Consider the following 14,254-nt stretch of genomic DNA (forward strand, 5'->3'; position numbering starts at 1 on the left):
CTAGATGGTAACTGAAGCCATGGCCATGGATTAATTCTTGCAGGCCAAAAGGGAGAGGGTCAAGGACCTAAGGAAACCCAAACATTGGAAGGGTAGATATAAGAAGAGCTGCTGAAGGACACAGTCAATAAATGGTTGGAGAAATATAAGAACATAATGTAGAGTTCTGAAAGCCAAAAGCATAATACTTTGAGAAGGTGAGTGTTCAATAGTGTAAGATTCAGAAGAAAGCTATAGAAAAATTCTAACAAAAAAAGTCCTTTGAGGATGACAACTAGGGAGACATCAGGGCCACAAGAGCAATGTCAGTAGCAGACGGAATAAGAAGAGACATAGGTAAAAGAATTTAAAGGTCAAAGTAGGGTTTGGGGGGCCTTGGTATTTTTAGGATGGGGAAAAATTAACTGTGTTTATAGACTGTGTTGAAGGTACCATTAAGAGAGAGAAAGATTAGGGACATTAGCTAAGGGGACTGGGGTGTGAGTGGAGGGATTTAGGAGAAATGTTAATTAAATGCAGCAGTACCTAAAGAGGTGAGAGGAGATGTTGTCAAAGACACAGGCAAAGCAGTTGAACCTGACCTCAAAGCACAAGTGAGCTCTAAGACTGCCAAAAATAACAAGGAAAGTTAGCTGTTGATAAGTTAGATAAATTTATAGGGAGGTTTAAAGACATTGAGGAAAATCATACCTGTTGGTCTCAATTTTCTTGATGAAGAGGCAAGACTTCATGAATTCGCAATGATATTAAATCACTCAGTTGTGGGATTTTCTCCAGCAGAGGTCAGCAAGCATGGGGGTCAGGGAGAAATACAATGCAACATCAGCTTGTTTGGGGATTTTCATATCAAGGTAATTTGGAAGAATAAAGGTTGAAATAATTCAAGGCTGTCAAGAGGTACAGAAAATTGTGGATTTCAGATCAGATAAGAAATGACGAGAAATAAAAAGGGATTAAGAGACTTAAACGAAACAGAGGAATCAAGGGCCTGAAAGTTTCCATGAAGTCAAAGAGCACTACACTTTGAGAAAGATTGGAAGATTCTAAATGATGGAGTCAAAGTGTAAGTTTAAATTTAATGTGGAAAGATGATAAAACTCATCCTTTTAGAATCCCTCCTCAAGAAGATAGATTTCCACTTCTTTTTAGTCCTGAATAAAGACAAGAGTCATAGAAAGACCCTATCCTTGAATAAAGTTGACTTTAATCTGAAGCTTTTAGCTTTGTGATATCCATTAGAAAAAAATATTAAACTGGGAGAATTGGTAAATTTAAGCCTACTCAACAGTACATGGATCTCCTTCCTCCCTGGCATCCATAGACTTGGTTGTTGGTTGGTTTCTCATTTTGGATGCTCTTGGGGTCCAGATTTGGGCAATGCACTACACGTTGTCCTTCTCTGCACTTCATTTGGAGGTCTGTTTCTCTTCCAATGAAAGGAAATGTCTCTGTACCAAAGCTTTAAAACAAACCCTTAATACCAATTAATTACATATTCCTGTCCTTCTCTCCTTTACTTCAGCCCAATGCATGCTTCTCTACCTTCCTGCTAGCTCATCCTCTTACTGCTAACCTCTCTGCCAATACTTTCAAACCCCATTCATGTCTTTGAAGGAAGCTCCCTCTACCTCCAATACCTCATCTGAAGGTGACCATTTTCCAAGGTCATCAGTTTCCATATAGCCCTCTAGAATGGGAAGTGTACATTTTCAGATGCCCAATATAATAAAACGGGGACATTCTCCCAAATTTACCTTGTCATTCTGAAATTCCCTGCCCTTTTGACCCTCATGTTATCTGGCTATACCATTCCCTGACTCTCCTCCTAGTATTCATGCCTGACCTCCAAGTAATTCCCACCACGCTCATCAGACTTTGGCAACTGGCTCACTAGCTTCTTCTCCATGTTATGCACTGCCATCATCATAGGGGAATTCAAACCCATGTAGACAACCCTCCCAACACACTGACCTCATAGTTCCAAGGTTGATTTTTCACACTAGAACTACTCCACCTCCAATATCTTAACCTCTTAGACTCTAGGGCCCTGCTCCAGTGAAAACGTCCTATCCTTTCAGCATCTTTGCTCACCTTTTTGTACTTTATCTACTGTCCAGCTTCACAGAGTGTTCCAGGCCCTAGTATCCTTTTCTCCAAGTCTATTCACACTTCTCAACTTTATCTCCATCCTTGTCTAGACAAGACCCTTTGCTGCAGAACTTCAGCCATCTCTTGTCATACCCACAACTCCCTTGCCCCTGACCTTGTGCTGTGCTCTTCTAGCAGACCCCAGCATCGCAACCACCCATGTTCCCCAGGGTTATAGAGAGTGCTAGAGAAAAACACAACTGGGAAGATTTCCCACACCAAATGTATAGTTTCTGTTCTCAACAGAACCCTCAGTTCTGCTCAGATATCCTGTTACATGGCCCTGGTCAGCTATCTTTCTCCAACTTCTGTAGTAACTATTCCAATGTTAACTCTCTCTTCAAACCTTCTCTCTAAAAACATCTTCAGTCTCAACAAGGTATCTTGCCTCTTATTTCACAAAGAACATAGGTGCCCTGAGCATCCCAAATATTTCTGTTTCTGTATCTACCCTTCCTTTTCCCAACCTTTTGTCCAAGGTTAACCCATCCACCCACTTCTGCTTTAGATACAATCCCTGCCTATCTCCCCTAGGACCTTCAACCATTAATCTTTTCCCATATCTTCCATCTCTCTATCCTTCCCCTCAGATATTAGTTTATAATTGTATTTGACCCTCTCTCATCTTTAAGAAAGAGAAAGTTACTGTGACTCAGGATCCCACTTATAGATAATGGTTTTCATAGTAAAGTAGTGCAATTAAAAACTCTACTTCCCACTCATCCTTTTTCCTTTTAATCAAAAGTAAGCATAAGCGTAACTTTTGAAATCAAACAGTACTATTAAGTTTTCATAAATTTTAAAAATATTTTTCTGTAATCCCCTTTTTATATACTCTATTTTAATGTTTTTAGTTAGATATTATCTCTTAACTTCTACTATGGAAGAAGAGAATTAATCTCTTTTTACCAACTCATCACCATCCCACACCCCACACACATATACACACACATACACTTTTCCTCTTCCTCCTTTCTCCCCATACTGTTGTATAATGATTAGTAGTTAAATTATTATCCATTACCCAATATTTATGCTAATATTTCTATATTTTCACACATTGAGTATTCTATGATTATGTTTTTTTTTCCTTGCACACATTTTGTTTTTACATAGTTACCTCTTTTTTTTCTGTTCATCTTTCTATGTCTGTCTGTCTAAATCATCCCCACTCCTTTTAAAACAAGAGTAAAACTCTCATTATAGCCAGACACCTTGGAAAATCTACCACATAATATATTTCTCCCATATAATACCTCCATCTTCAGTTCCATATGGTCAGGTTGCTCTCTAGGCTGACTGCTCATTCCTTCACCATCTACAGATTTCCTTTAGTTCTTCCCTTGATCTTAGAGTTCTTGATGCCTAAATTCTAAGTCTTCCTCTTCCTTGGTTTACTTCACCACTTATGTGGAACACATCCTATAGTAGCTTCTTGAAAAAGTGCACAAGGATGGCACGTATCTTGCCACTCTACCTTCACTACTGACTGACCACATTGTTAGCAATAGGAATCTAGGTTAGATATCCCTTTCCCTCTGAAAGTTGAAGGCACTGCTTCAAACTGCCAAAAAGTCCTATGCCATTCTAATCCCTGGTCCTTTGTATGTAACCTGTTTTGTTCTTCTCTGGAAGCTTTTGGAAACTTCTTTTTACACTTAGAATTCTGAAATTTCACAATAATGTGCCTTGGGTGAGGATTGTTTTTCATTTATTATTCTGGGCACTCACTGGGCCTTTTCTGTCTAGAAACTCGAATCTTCAGAAAATTTGGAAATTTTTTCCCATTTCTTTGATAATTTAACTACCTCCATTTTCTTTTTTTCTCTCTTTCTGGAGATCCTAATAGTCAAATGTTTGACCTTCTTGATCGAGTCTCTAATTTTTTCATCTTTTCCATTTCTATCACTTAATCCTATAGTTCTACTTTCTGGCTTTTTACACTTTGACAATCATATTTAAATTTCCAAAGACCTTTTTTCTGTTCTCTGAATGTTTCTTTATATAACATCCTGCTCTTATTTCATAGATAAAATACTTCTTACCTCTTGGATGGTATGAATCATATTTTTAATTTTTATTACATTCCCTAAATTGTCTCTATTCTTTTTTATCTGTTCATTTGTTTGTTGCGATTTCCAAAGTCAAATTAGAATTTTTTCTCAACTCTGTGGTGATTCTTGGTGTCTTCTTTTCACATCTAATAGTGAGGTCTAAATATTTATTACAGGCTCTTCATGCATGGGCATGCCTACTGAGCTTCACCAGATTTTGAGTAGAGATCTATCCATTCCATTAAGTCTTCTGTTTGAGGCAGGACAACCTTCCCAGAATACAATTGCCAATCTTCTCATCTACCTGCCAGTGTTCCTGAGCAGCAGAAAGGGCTAAAAGAGTCTCACTGCTCACTCTGCCTTAGACACTTGCTTACCTGACAATGAGAGATAGATGGGTATCCAACCACTCCTTATGCAAACTGTCCCCAAGCCTTTCTGGGTTTTATCCCTTCCTAGTACCTAGCCTTCAGAGGTACCTGGTGCCAGGAATCCCTAGGCCTTTCAGGGTTTGTACAACAAGAATGGTCTTGTTCCTCATTGATTTCGGTCCACCAGGCATCCACTCCTACAAACAGTTAGGTATTAGCTTTCTCTAAAGGAGAAGTAGGGAAGCAACATGGAAGAGCAAGAAGGAGCCCAGAGGAAGGAAGGAAGACAGGGAGGGAGGTAAGGAGGGAAAAATACTATTTTTGTTTTTGTATTGAACATCTGTTATGCACCAGACCCTGTGCTGGACCTTTAACATAAAGAAACATATTGTAATCCCAACAACAACCATGTTAGTTGGGTATTGGTACCGTTTTATATTTTACAACTGAGGAAACACTGTTCAGAAACATGAGATACCTTACCCAAGGTCATACAACTAGGAAATGTCTGGATTCAAACTCAGGGCCCTGGGAGCCCCATGCCCCTTCTCCTTTCCCCTCCCTCATGCTGAGAGACCTTCAAGGTCCGTCAGACAGTGTAGGTGACCTACATTCTACCTTCTGGTAGGTCAGCCCCACCTCTGGGTTTGGGTCTTCAGGCCCTAAGTTCTCTGGGTCTCCCCAAACTCTGCAGGGCCCTCTAGGGCACTGGGTACACTATTTTATATTCTCACTGGAAGGAGACCAAGGCGCTGTGTTCTCAGCTGCTTGGGCTGAGATCTGAAGCCTCGACCCAGCCACTGACGTCACTCGGTGTGCCCTCCACTTCCACCAGGCCGTTTATGCTGGCACAACCCGAGTGCAAGGCTGGCGGGAAGAGGATCAGCCCAAACAGTATTAATAAGAGGCAGCTGGTCTTTAAAAGCCTCTGACAATGTAAAGAAACTAAGACAGATGTTTTTGGAAGAGATTTTTAAATTAATGTGTCCAGCTCCTCGTCTCTTTCTATTGCCATTCTCCCCAAGCACACACACACATGCACACACACATACACATGCACGGACACACAGACACACATACAAACACATGCACACATGCATACACATACACACAGATGCACACATGCACATGGATGCCTGCACTTTAGTCATGGTTTTCTGCTGCTCTTTTCAACATAAATGGATGATCATCTCATTAACTGGATGACTGACCCTAAAGTCAGACACTGGCCAGTGTGATGAGTATCCCAGGACTAAGTCATGGCTCTATACTGGCCCAGAGGTCAGGAAAAGCAAGTGTGGTGCTTAGGGCATAGCATTTAAGGAGGCACTCACTCTCAGGTTCTCCTAAGTGCCCCAGGTACATCACTCATCTCCCCTTAGTCCCAGCCCTGCTGGGCAGAGCTGGCAAAATGTTTGGATGTTTAAGGGGAAAGAACACCAAAGGTAGGCAGGGATTAGCCCCTTTGTGGATTAGCTTAAAAGCTATGTAGGACACTGTGACAGAGGTATGTGTGGCAATGAACAGTAACCTGCAGAGACTTTTTAAAAAATAACTAAATTAAGATATGCCACATACCTAATGTATGCTGGGCATAGTGTTAGGTTCTTTCACCCACTTTTATTCCTACATTTAGCCAATCCCTGCCTAGGTTGTCTTCTCCTCAAGTTATTGGATTCCTTCTTATCCATAAGGGAAAGGTCTTACCTACCTCCTCTGTGAAGGCTTCTGTGGCCTATGCCTCAGTGATACCTGGGACTTTTTGATATTTTCTTTCGATTCAGTTCACCCTTAATCTTATGCTTTTTGGTGAGTACAATTTGCCCTTTATGTTGATCTGATTCCTATAGAAGGTCCCAGAGAAAATTTTTTTCAGAATTCAGTGCCAGAGAAAACTCTTATCCATGAAGAACTAACATTGTCCATCCTTTAGAATGATGAGATCGTTGTAACACCATGTTTCTCTGTTTGCCTACAGAGATGCCCTAGGCCCAGGGAGGATTTAATTCAGATTGGAAGTTCAGGGAAAGCTTCTAAAAGGAAATGACATTTAAGCTAAGACCAAAAGGATGAATAAAAAATTACCCAGGTAAAGACTGGAAGGAACATCATTCCATTCTGAAAAAGAAGCGCAGGTTAAGTAAGGTCCTGGGGCAGAAAAGAACTTAACATGCTTCAGTGTGGCTGAAGCATACTACAGAAAGAAGTAAGAGATACCAAAGAGTCTGTATAAGGACTTCTAAACCTCGTGAGAGAACTGAGTCAGATCTTGCAGATCCTGAGGACCTGGTTAAAAGGTCCAAATTACAGTCTCAATGCAATGGGAAGCATGTAAGAAGTTTTATATGTGGGCAGTTTATCTGCTAAGTTGGTTTCTCTAGCGGCTTTGTGGATAATGCATTGGAAAGAGACAAAAGCAGGCACAGGAAGACCAGTTAAGAAGTTATTGTAAGTTACCAGGCAAAAGATGATGACAGCCCACACCTGGATACCTAAGTGAAGATGGAGGGTGGTGGACAGAACCAAGATCTGTTTTGGAGACAGAATCAAGGGAGTATCTGGGTTGCATAAAGTAGCATAAGGTATGACTTTGAAACCAGGCAGAACTGAAGTGGAGAACCAGCTTTGCCACTACTGGTCATGTGACCCTAAAGGTGCTAACAATCCTCTCTGTGCTATAGCATCTTTACCTGTAAAATGGGAATAACGTAACCTGGTTTAAATGAATGAATTGAGCATTAAGAAATCTAATGTGTGGAAACAGACTTGGCCCAGTGGTTAGGGCATCCGTCTACCACATGGGAGATCCGCAGTTCAAACCCCGGGCCTCCTTGACCCCTGTGGAGATGGCCCGTGTGCAGTGCTGATGCACGCAAGGAGTGCCGTGCCACCCAGGGGTGTCCCCCGCGTAGGGGAGCCCCACGTGCAAGGAGTGCGCCCCGTAAGGAGAGCCGCCCAGTGCCAAAGAAAGTGTAGCCTGCCTAAGAAGGGCGCCACACACACAGATAGCTGACACAACAAGATGATGCAACAAAAAGAGACACAGATTCCCTTGCCGCATCAACAACAGAAGCGGACAAAGAAACAAGATGAAGCAAATAGACACAAAGAACAGACAACTGGGGTAGGTGGGGGGAGAGAGAAATAAATAAATAAATAAATCTTTAAAAGAATAATAAAATTCCCAGGGGGAAAAAAAAAGAAATCTAATGTGTTAGAAGAGTTGCTGGCATACAACAGACATTCAATACGTCTCTGGAGGATCTGCTTCTATAGACAGGTCTGCAGGAGCCCATGGACAGGGAATAGAGAGCAGCCAAGACCTGCCTTTGTGTAGTGAAAGCAGGAATTGAGGCAGAGCAACCCATCAGCTCAAAGGCATCTTTTCTTACCACCCTTTCTCTCCCCAGTTCCTTATCTCAGAAATTCTAGTAAAGGAACTTACATTTTCAGACCCTACAAGAAAGTAGGTTCTGTCCCAAAAGAGCAGAATATTACTGGCATTTGAGTGAGGGCGGAGAAGAGTAACCACAAGGAGAAAAAATGTTGCTGCTTTGGGAGGAAAAGGTATCTGAAGTCAAATGTGCCACTTCTACCTAGATGCACACTTTGGAGCAACCCTCTTCCTACCCACCCCAACCCTCCTCTCCATTCTACCTTCTTTTCTCTCCTCTCCCTCTCCTGCCCCTCTCTTTTCCCCTCTAAATTCTCCCTTCTGCCTTAGAGTCATGGACTCCAGAGACATCTATCCTCAGGGTTGGAACTCAGGACCCAGAAAATCCACCTCTGTCTATTCTCCACCCTTCTTTCCCCACATCAACCACAGTCAATGTCAATCAATAGGCGATTCTCTGGGGAGAAGAGAGCCTCCCAACTCTCTCTTTCTCTCTTCCTGCTGGGAACCTAAGAAGCTCAGTTTCATGGCTTTCCCACCAAATTTTCTACCGGCTTAAGGTCATTTGCTATACGAGGCAGCAGCTTTAGTGCCCCAGACTGAAGCAGTTGCATAATTCTTAGCCAGGCTCCCAGAAACCTCACAAAGCCACACTTCCAAAATAACCCCGGTGAATGAACCCAAATAATACCTGAAATTCTATCGGAATGCCAAGAAGACTCACGGAATGGGAGGGGTGCTCACCAGACCAAACTGCGGATACTCGATATCTTCCCACCACCATGGGCAGATTAGAAGGGGATTAAAGATTAAATGGACAGGGGGCAAGTGCAGTGCACAAGGCTACGAGTGTGACTGGGGCAGAGAGGAGAGCAGTGCTGTAAAGAGTTGAGCCCTGTGGCCTTCATCATGGCAGCTAACCTACCATGGCTCAGGAAATGTGCCATGTGATAAATGAAGAATGTCATCTTTATTTATCCTCACATCACCCTATGCCACAGGTACTATGGTCATTTCTATCTGACCGATGAAGATACAGAGGCTTAGAGCTGTCACATAGCCTGCCCAAGTCCTCCTAGCTAGTAGGTGACTGCACCATGATCTAGAGCCATTCCTCTGGGACTCGAGAGCCCAAAGCCAAAGCTCTTGGCCACAAATCCCCATTAGCTGTAATTAAGTAAACTGTTGTATGCTGAGAGCCTGGGGGCTGGATTCCCAAGGGGGGAAGACAAGGCGGTGGTATTCTAAAAGATTCTCTAGAATAGTCTCTGTTTCAGATTTTCCATGGCACTGATTTTAAAATCCCACCATTCTAGGCCCAGCCATAATTTAACAGCTCAGAGAGCAAGAAAAACAAAGAAGGAGCTATGAAGAGAGCGGGAGCCCTTGGGAGCTGCAGAAGGAAAGCACACCACCGTCAGGCTGATCTCCCATAGCTCCTTCCGGTAAAGCTCTGAGGTGCCTGGTCTGCTTCTGCAGGGACTCCAAATCTTTACTCTTTGCCCATCAACTTCCCCACCCCCAAAAAGGTCCCTTTGGAGGCCTAAGCTGGCCTCTGGCTTCTATTGAGAAAATTGAGGCTATTGGAAAATCCCGTCATGTGCAGGACTCTTACCCGCAAACACTTCCATCTTTCCATCTCCTCCCCTGGCTTTCTTGCAGCCAGCCCAGCAGAGCAGATGCTTCAGCAGAACGGATGCCCTTTCCCTGATCCAGGCAAACCCACCCAAAATGCACACCTGATCTTTGCCTCCTTTCTCCTCTCCAGTTTCCTTCCAAGCCTCTCACCTTGCCCACATTTTATTTTAAATGTCATTTAATACTCACTCCCACAAAAGCCTTCCCTAAAGTCCCAGACTTCATCAGACACTCCTCTGGGCTTGGGCAATATCTCAGTCATAGCACTCATTGCATTTTAGCCAAAATATCCATTCTCTGTTTTTCCCAACAGAATGTTTTAGGATGCAGGCTAGACGTTACCTGCTTCTGAATCCTCAGTGTCTGGCTCAGCACCTGTCACACAGTGGGTCCAAAATACATATGCATTAAGCAAATGAATGCTGTATCCTATGCCCCTCTTGCTCTCCCTCTTTCTATTTATTCATTGTCAAGCTCTTCAAAATGTCCACCTATACTTGTCTCCACTTCTTTACTTCCCACTCCCTCTTCACCCTTCAACCATCAGACATTATCCAGACAACCATTCTAGAAATGCTCTAATAATTTCTCCTCATAAGCCTTTACTCAGGGGACAGCTATTTCGGGATCTTCCATGATCACCCAGTTGTGCTACGAGGATTTTCTCTCTATTCCCATAGTCCACGTGGTTATCTGTATTGTGAAACTTCCTATACTCTTCCAATTATCAACGTATAGAAATCTGCACTGACAGATTCTTGGAGGCCAAAAGGGTATCTTACAAATCTCTGTGTCCTAGTATGTAGCAAAGTGCTTGGCACCTAGCAGACACTCAATAAATGTTTGTTAAATGAATTGCAGAATCCTAAGCACTTAGACTTCGGTCTCACTAGTCACTTCTCCCTGGAAAAAATCAGAAAGAAGTTGCAAAACAGGCAGAGGGCAAGTATAACGCATGACTTACGGAGAAGGGAAGGAAGGAAGGAAGGAAGGAAAAGAGGAAGGGAGTGGCGCAGGGATGGAGAGAGGCATACAGAACTAGTTCCTTATAGTTTCATTTCAGTTGACTCTAATGCAAATTCTTCCAGTGCCATCTCCTGCTTCCTGGGGTGTCTTGTTCTGGCAGTTTGATTCCTTCTTTATCTTAAGAAGACTATCAAATACCTCTCTCCTTCCCTTATAGGTAGGGTCTAGGAGTGATCTTGTTGCAAGAGAGACACTCAAGAGCTATCTTCACTTGTACTTAACTATCCTATTAGATCCAGGCACTTCCTTCCAAATTGGGACTGAGAACTGTGATCCACCATGCATTCTGTGAGCTTGCAGCAACTCAGACCAGGGACTGTACAGTATTTGGTTTATTTGGTTAGTTGGGGGCATAAATCAGCTTTTGTTTTGGGGGAAGGGAGAAAAGAGGGGGAACCTAGGTAGATGCTGAGTAATCACAGTGTCCGGAAGATATTGAGCATCAGTGGCAAATTACCTTCCTGATGACTCAGAAACAGGAAGCAGTGACCCAGAGGCAACGCAGGGAGAAGAGGCATGTACATACGTGATGACATCACTTCCTGTTTTAATGGGAGTGGAAAGGGAGAGAAGAAAAAAATCAAAGGGATAGGACCGTGAGTCTCCTACGTGTCTTTGCTCACAAGCCCACAGCTCCAGCCAGTATTCCTGCAGTTTCCTTACTGAAGACAAGCATAGGAGGAGAGAAGGGAAGTAACTCTGTTGTTCCAGTGGGAGGTGCTGCCCCTGGGTTATCTTATTTGGTTCTCACACTAACCACACGAAGTGTTTCAATAGCACTGAGGAAACTGAGGCTCAGAGACGCTGGGTAACTTGCCATAGACCTCAGAACTAGTTTTCAACAGAGGCAAGATTGGATCCTTGATCCTACTCTGCTCTTTCTCCAATAGACCTTACTGCCTTTAAAGACAAAGTGAAAAAACTCTATATATGGGGTGATGAGTGAGGTGCCAAAGGACACCATCCTTAACAAAAGACTCTGCTGGTTTCACATTGCCTGCAATTGTACCCCTTGACAGTCATTCCTTGGGTTCTCAATTAGTCAACAGAATAATTGTGTTTCTACTACCTGGCCCCCAAAAATCCTAAATCATTGCTGAGTGCTGGGGATTGGGTGAAATGAGGAATAACTGCTAAAGGGTATAGGGTTTCTTTTTGGAATAATGAAAATGTTCTAAACTTAGGTCATGATAATGTTTGCATCAAATTATATATTTCAAATGGGTGAATTTTCATGATGTGTGAATTATATCTCAATAAAGATGTTCAGAAAAATAGAACCTACCCTTGAGGATTTAAAATGTAATTATAGTGAGAAGACATATGCATAAAGACAGGATATGCCAAATAGAAAAAGTCACCAGAGGAGTACAGAAAGGAGAAGAATCAATTCTAGTTGGTGTCAGAGAAGGCAGAAGTGGCTTTATTTTGATAAATAAAAGGGAGAACTCAGAGACAGGGAGTGAAATTTCAGGCTGAAGGAACAACATGAGCATGGGCTTGTGAGAAAGCATGAATATATATGTGAAGCAAGCCCATGGAATAAGGAGCTGACTAATAAAATGAGTTGCTCAATGGCATGCAGTCACAAAAATGACTTAAAATATCAGATCAATTATCTACTGCTACGTAACTACCACTCCCAGAATTTAGTGTTTTAGACCAATAGCAAAGGTTTATTTACTCAGATTCTGCAATCTGGGTTGGGCTCAGCAGCATGGCTTCTCTTTGCTCTACAGTTTCAGGATGACCCTACTCAGAGGCTGGCCTTCATCACGGATGACTGGAACAACTGGAGACCAGATAATCCGACTCTTTTCCTCATGATTTGCCATCTTCCAGGGCCTCTCTCTCTCCAATAACTCATATCCCCAAGGAAACCGGCTCAGGCACTCTTGCGTAGCACCTACAAAGAGCAAGAGAACAAGGCAAAAGCTGCAAGGTTTCTTAAAGCCTAAGCCCAGAATTTATACAGCATGATTTCTACCACATTTTATTGGTCCCAGCAAGTCATATTGTCAGTCCAGATTTACAGAGGGAGGGGACTACATAGAGTGTGAATTCAAGGAAGTAAGATTCATTGGGTATCTAATACAACTCCCTAATAGTACGTCACTATATTGGCCTTGGAAGACCTTACTGACCAATGACCTGGCTTGCTTGAGTAGTATTGGAAGGGAAAAATGACTATGATTGTAGGGTTGGGAACAGAGCATAAAGGATATTGAATACAAAGCTGAGAAAACTGAATTCTATTCAAGAGTTCTTAAAGTGGGGACACCTGGAACAGGTGATATTTTAAGTCTTTATCAGTAAAGTTGATCATATGCACAAGGAAGGCATAATAGAACTCTATGTCTAAGGCAGATAAATTGCAAGGACTGTGTGTTCTCATCACCTAAATCAGATATCTGCACTGATTTACAGAAAGTAGGGTGTAGCAGCTAAGGTTGGGATGTCTATGCTCCAGGTGTCAAGATACACATCACAGATGGTCATTTATCAGCCTTTTTCAATTTTTCTACTCTTTTTTCCTTCAAGACACTCTTTGCAGCCCCAGATCAGTGGACTACAGAATACCAAAGTTGGAATCACAGTTTAGGGAGTGAGGCAAAGGAAAACAAAGACAGCCAGAGAAAAGCCTTTTTTCAGACTTTAATACAGCAATTAACAGCAAAAAGAAAACTGAAATTGACTTGGATATCTACTGTTCCTTTTCCAATGATCTCTTCCCTTATTTCATATTTGACTCCTCCAAAATACAGGGCAACTAAAACTTGGGACTGCTCTCATGCCACAGTTCCCCTGATGGCCTACCTCACTGACAGATAACAATTTACTGCCCCAAAAGGTAAAGCAAAGCCATAAAATATGGCCAATAACATCTAACAAATCACATCAAGAGTCACACCCTACCTTGAGCATTTTCACCAAGGGGCAGTCAAAGTTTTCTCCTCCAAAGACATACAAGTTGACTACATGCACTGTGACTTTCTCAGTATACTGCAACCCTGGGAGTAAACAAAATACTTAAAAGTGGTTAGAGTGCACATGTATGGGTATCAGGAACCCCAGCAAAAACAAACAGACATCTCCTTTACTGAGACAGCTCACGGGTCTATCCATGCTGGAGTAGGAGTCTTACCTTCAAATAGGAGGCTGGCAGTCCTCAGTACCACCTGGCAAAGGGTGTCTTCTGTTCCTTCTCATTCCCATCTCAGTGCTTCCTAGAAGAAAGAAAACATTTTCTGGAAGAAAATAAGGCTCATCTGATTGTGGAGAAGAAAAAAAGTTATTCTCCATCTTGCAAGAAGGGGCGCACAACAAGGAGACGTGGCTGGCGCTCCAAACAAAGAAGAATGACACAATTTATATCCCTAAACCTAGCATGCAAGCCCTTCCTCTGTTTCTCCATAGATTGGACACTTCAGAGGTTATAACCTACCTGAGAAGATTTAACTTTCCTGCACAAGAGTTTGTGATTAACCGCTTCCCCCATCACATTCCAACCATTTTAGTTTTTACCTGCTCCCCTTTGCCAAATAAGGAATGGAATTTAGTGTTGAATTGGTATTGACTTAGCTCGTTCTTGGGCATCTTTTTTATTGCCTATAGGACTGGCT

General features: G+C 42.4%; 1 long non-coding RNA gene across 1 annotated transcript in view; it reads right to left on the minus strand.

Annotated features, from left to right (window-relative positions):
• Nucleotides 1-12,299: 12,299 nt before the first annotated feature.
• Nucleotides 12,300-14,254, minus strand: part of LOC111764399 (uncharacterized) — a 39,939-nt gene continuing 37,984 nt past the window's right edge. Inside the window, exons 2-4 of the long non-coding RNA XR_002797019.2 lie at nucleotides 13,777-13,858; nucleotides 13,548-13,642; nucleotides 12,300-12,537 (exon numbers count right to left, since the gene is read on the minus strand). This is a non-coding gene — a long non-coding RNA (uncharacterized lncRNA). The remainder of the gene's footprint in view (nucleotides 12,538-13,547; nucleotides 13,643-13,776; nucleotides 13,859-14,254) is intronic.

Source organism: Dasypus novemcinctus, chromosome 25 (genome assembly GCF_030445035.2).
Source record: "Dasypus novemcinctus isolate mDasNov1 chromosome 25, mDasNov1.1.hap2, whole genome shotgun sequence".
Lineage (NCBI taxonomy): Eukaryota > Metazoa > Chordata > Mammalia > Cingulata > Dasypodidae > Dasypus > Dasypus novemcinctus.